This window comes from Phaseolus vulgaris, chromosome 11 (assembly GCF_051622355.1).
Source record: "Phaseolus vulgaris cultivar YP4 chromosome 11, ASM5162235v1, whole genome shotgun sequence".
NCBI classification, from domain to species: domain Eukaryota; kingdom Viridiplantae; phylum Streptophyta; class Magnoliopsida; order Fabales; family Fabaceae; genus Phaseolus; species Phaseolus vulgaris.
In genome coordinates, this window is record NC_143508.1 from 45,433,496 (window position 1) to 45,439,342 (window position 5,847).

A 5,847-nucleotide genomic window follows, 5' to 3' on the forward strand; every position below is an offset into this window, starting at 1 on the left:
GAATCTTCTTTTTCTGACTCTTTAGTGTTCTTTGATGTTTCTTGATTGAATGAATGTTTTAACATTATTAATTCTCTTATTAGAAAAATTTAATTAGTTGATTTTATTGTTTTCTAAACTATAACTAAATTTGAATGTGTTGTTTTGTATTCTAAGAACATTTTAGTTAGTTGATTTTTCTAAGAACTCCATTCTAAACTCGTTTTTGAAGAATATTTTGAAAGTTCAATTCACCCCCTTTTGAACTCGGCCTATCTTTTTGACACTCGTGACATAGTACAACCTCATCCGTTGTGTACAAACTCATATTGGTAGCATAAACATCGACATGTTTGTTTGGGTTAGTCATTCGTTCGTATTAATGAATCATCAAGAAGTGGGTGGGAGCATGACATCCATTATGTCGTCGATGAACGGATGTTGTCAAGAACCTTCTTTTGTCATTGAGGTGTTGACCGATGTGTGCAGTTAACACTCAACTTTGTGGCTTTCGACTTTCAATGCTTGGGTCACTATAGTTGGAGGTGGTCTCGGATTGGGGTGAAACTACCATATCTTTCGTAGTCTGCTCCTGGTGGGCCTTTTCTCCAAGGGCTAGGGACATGTGTGTCCCCTCCCCTAACCTTTTTCTCAAATCTTCATTTTTTTTAAAGCGTTAGTCTCATCCACGATTTTTCTATTTCATTTCTACCATTTTCTTCTAAAGGGTGATGACTTTTTACGGCAAGTGCACCGCGTTTGTCAGAAGTAATAATTGTCCCTAAGGACGGATATCGATCCCACAAAGAACAGTGAATCATTGAGTACAATATTCGCTAAATATAACAACAGAACAATAAAAAAGAGTGTGAAGTGATTATGTTGGCACTGATCAATAAGAAAACAAACAAAGAATTAGTAGCTTCAATTGGAAAAATTGGGATTAAGTTTCATCTCTCTCACTCTCATGTATTTTGATTAGCATGTTAATATTAAGTTCTTTAATTGAAATTGATGCCCGTATAAAAATCATTTATATCGATTCCTCGCATATAAAATCCTTAAGAATGTTCCCTAACTATCGATCCCTCGCATACTTATAAGAACAACTTAGAACGAAGCTCAGACGTTTAATAGCAATTAACATTTCAAGTCTATTCCTAGCACTCAAATATGTTAAGTATTGTTGTTTAGGTCCGAATCCTAAAAATACCTCCCGGTCAGATTTAAGATTCTCAATTTGTCACGGAGAATTAAAAGTAAAACAACAATACCAATAATCAATCAAGAACTGAATATTAATATATAAAATATCACCTCAATACATAAGAGTTTGAGCAGATTACTCCTAATCCCAAAGGGTAGAATTAGCCACGCATACTTCTATCACCTTCCATTCTCCCAATTGGGTTACAATTCACTCTATGGTGTTTTCCTCTCAATCTGGCACACTAAGGTTGAGCCTCTAGCCCTCTATTTATCCTAGTTTTTCTAGGGTTAGGTTGTTTCCTATGTCGCGCTAATGGGCTAAATGATAAAACATAAAAAAAGGCCCAATCTTTCTTTGCATCTTTTTCCATTATGGGACCTTCTATCTTTATCTTTTTAGCTCAAATCATTCATCTTTCATCCAAATCTCCAATCTTCCTTAGAAATCTGCAATTAACACCAAATTTGGGAATAAAATACTCTTATTCAAATAAAGATCATAAAAAATGTAAAAAGGTATAAATTCATAAATTAGGGATTATTTTATATGTAAATTAGCAATAAATCCTCATAAGTGCCTATATTTTAATATGAAATATTACTGAAATTAGACACTTATCACTCTCCCCAACTTAGAATCTTGCTTGTCCTCAAGCAAAGTAAATGAATATATTTGAATTTAAATATCAAACAACTTAATTCACCAAACAACAGATCAAATTAGAAACTTATGATGCTTCCAAATTCAAATATAGATAATTATAGACACAATCAATTTCCAGGATCAAATCAAAACAAATAAATGACAATTCATCAAGGAATATCTTCTCATATGCTCATGGGTAAGTGTTTCTCTCTTATTTTTACTGAATCATAACAAATCACAGTTGCTTTTCATTTCATCTTCAAATCACAAACATATTAGAAACATGAATCTTGAGGTCTTTTAGAGGGTTGTAATGAGGCTGGGCTTCCAAAAAATATTGGTTTTTCTTAGATAACAAAATGCACATCTTAAAGAAGAAGAACCTACCTTCAATTCAATTATAGAGAACATATATGTTATCTAATTACCACTTTCTTTCGATGTCATCTTTTTCCTCATTTTCTTTCTTTTCATGATTTTCATGAATTTTTTTTCTATCTTTCTTCTTTTTTTTTTATTTCTTTTTCTTCTTCTGTTTCTCTTTCTTTTTTGTTTTGTTTTCAATAATAGGAAAAGATTCTTCCTATTTTCAACTTTTTGAACTTTCAAAATCAGAACCAACCATTCCCTTTTCTATATGTATCGCATCTATGTTCTCCTTCCTTAGACATGCTAAAGGGTAGAAAATTATATCAATAAAGGTTAAGGTGCAATATTAACAAAAAATTTCTTGGCCCAAAGGGATATAAAAAAAATGGAATTCTAATATAAAGGTTGGCTTTTTAGCCCTGGCTCCTAATTAACACAAACAAATGCCTCAATCATCTTCATGCTCTTTTATGATGCAACAAAAATAAAAATTAAGCAACCACAACTGTCAATTCATCAGTAAAACTCTCAAAACTGTTTAAGGTTCACACACTCACTTGGTTTAAATGGTCTCATTCCTTTTTGTCTTGTCATTATCTGTCCTAATCAATCATCCTGTTAAATTTTCATGTATCATAATTTTAACTACATTTGAATAGGGATTCAATCATATTTTCTTTTCTAACCTGTGTCTAATTCATCTCACTACTTAATATTTAAACACAAATTCTTTTTTCCACAATTCAAAATTAATATTCTAGTTCTTTTTAATTTGAAAAAAAAATAAAAATAAACTAGAAAACAAACAAATTAAAACTGAAATTTAGTCAAGAAAGATAATTCAAGACTTAAAATTACCAAACTAATAAAACAGGAAATTTATTCAAAATAAGCAATAAAAACAAACCAAACAAATACGCAAATAAACAGAAAACAAAATAACCGAAAAATAAAATAAATAAAATAAGAAAAAATCCAAATAACTGAAAAAGAAAAGAGAATTAGAGAGATAAAACCATATTTTTGTTCAATCCTCTATTCTTAAGAAGTCATCCAGCATTTTGTTAAAACTTTTATCTACAGTCTTGCTTCATTTGCTGGATCTGCCCCCTGAATAATAGAACCTGTCCCCAGGTCAAAAATACATAACCTGCAAAATGATTAGGAGGCATATAGGATTTTTTTTTATTATTCTTATTTACTTTTATTTTTTATTTTAAATAAAATCAGCAAAGGTAATAAAACAACATAAAACTAAAATGTGGACTGGGTTGCCTCCCAGTAAGCGCTCGTTTAACGTCATCTAGCTTGACGCCTGTTTATTTCAAGATGGACAACTCTCTTTGTTGCATCATTCTGTACACATTCTTCCCCTGCATTAAAATTTTTATGACCATAAAAAAGATTTAAAGTTACCTCCTCATCTTGAGTTCTAACTTGAAGTTCTCCTTTGTCGACATCAACTATGATTCTAGCAGTCTTCATAAAGGGTCTTCCAAGTATCAAGGGAACCTCCTCATCTTCTTTCATGTCCATCACAACAAAATCCACAGGGAATGTGAATTTATCCACCTTGACGAGAACATCTTCAACCACACCATATGGATACTTGGTTACTTGATCAGCTAACTTTAAAGTCATCTTGGTGGGTTTAATCTCCAAATCCCCTATTTTCTTCAGCATTGCCAAAGGAATTATATTTACGCTTGCTCCCAAATCCAATAAAGCATTGGCTACTAATAAAGCACCTATAGACACGGGAAGGTTAAAACTCCCTGGGTCCTTGAATTTTTGAGGCAAGCCTTTTGGAATAATGACATTGTATCCATCCTCCAGCTCTATATTTCTTTCTTCAATATAGCTCCTATTCTTTCGAAATCTTTCAAATGTTGAATCTTGCTTCAAATTTCCTGCAAAATAATTTTTAGGGAGCAATTTATCAAAGAATTTTCTTTCCTTCTCTTTTTTTGAAGGAGAATGAGGATATGATAAATCTTTTTCAAGAACTCCTCTCTCCTTATTTTCACTTTTCCTCTTTATTTTTTCCTCCTCACTTCTCTCTTTCTCATCTCTCTTCCCCTTTGTCTCATCTTTTTCTTCTTTTTCAGCCACTACATTATCGCAATGCTCTTTTGAATTGGTTTGGCTATTGACTGAAAACTGGCCATTTTGTTCCTCTGGAATTTGTGCAATTTGTTTGGTTAGTTGTCCCATCTGGATCTTTATGCTCCTAATCATGGCCATGCTATTGTCCTGCGCGCTCACAATCTTTGTCAGAGCGTCTTCAACTTTATTCATTCTTTCAAGCATGGATGGATCCTCAACTTCAGGTAAATTGTTCTGATAAAAACAGTGACCATTAGGATGAACATCTCCACAAAAATCACACCTGATTGACTGACTTTGGCTTTGAGATGAATGAACAACATATAATTGTTGGGGCAATTTAGCCATTTGTGCAGTTAGTTGCTCAATCTGCTGTGTCAGAATCTTATTTTTAGCCAAGAGTGCATCTTCTAACAACCCTTTATTATGAAGATCTTGTCCATCATGTTGGGCTTTATAATCAGTTGATGTCAATGCATCAATAATTATTGTCGCTTGTTCTACATCAAGGGCCATCATTGTGCCACCAGCTGCAGCATCTAGGAGCATCTTTATGTCAGATCTGAGACCATTCAGGAATATGCTCAGTTGAGCAATATCTTCAAACCCATGATTTGGGCATTTTCTCAATATCATCTTAAATCTTTCCCATGTATCACAGAAGACTTCATTTGCTCCTTGTCTGAACATAGAGATTTCAGACTTTGCTTTGATGTAGCGAGAAATTGGAAAAAATCTTTGCAAAAATTTTTCCTCTACATCCTTCCAGCTAGTGAGGCTCTGATTTGGAAGTGATTTGAGCCATTCTTTAGCCTTTCCTGCCAATGAAAAAGAAAACAAGCGCATATAAACATTTTCAAGATCACCTGATTGAAAACCCATTGTTCCTATCAATGCATAAAATGTATCCAAATGTGAATATGGATCCTCATGTTCCATTGCTGTAAATTGATAGGCACTGATGAGAGTGAGAAAATCGGGATTTATTTCCAAGGCCTTAGCAGTAGTAGGTATTGCAATACTAGAAAAATGTCTTGGTCCTTGGTACATGACATAATCTCCAAGTGTCCTCCTAGGAGGTGGTTCTTGTTGTTCTGCCATGTTGCTTTCTTCCTAAAACATATTAGTGGAGAAAAAAAAAACGAGTACTTTTTTTTTTCTTAAAAAATAAAATAAAATAAATAAAATTTGAAATAAAAACAAAATATGTAAAATAAAATAAAAATAACACAAAAACAAAAATAAAACACTAAAACGACGTTAAGAGAAAAATAACAAAAATATTAAAAAAAAATATAGATAAAATAAAAACTAAAACTAGTAATAAAATATAATTAAAACAAATAAATAACAGTTACGTAAATCTAAATAAAACTACCTAATAAAACTACTTAAACTAATCCTAAAATAAAATATAATAAAACAAAACAAAATCAAAACAGAATAAAATAAAAATAAACTAAAATAAATAACGTAAAGAAAAGAAAAGAAAATAATATAAAAACAATAACTTTTTTCCTTCTTAAAAACAGCAAATC

At 31.9% G+C, this 5,847-nt stretch overlaps 1 pseudogene; it reads left to right on the forward strand.

Annotated features, from left to right (window-relative positions):
• Nucleotides 1-4,913: 4,913 nt before the first annotated feature.
• On the forward strand, nucleotides 4,914-5,019 carry LOC137812061 (small nucleolar RNA R71; annotated as a pseudogene).
• Nucleotides 5,020-5,847: the final 828 nt, after the last annotated feature.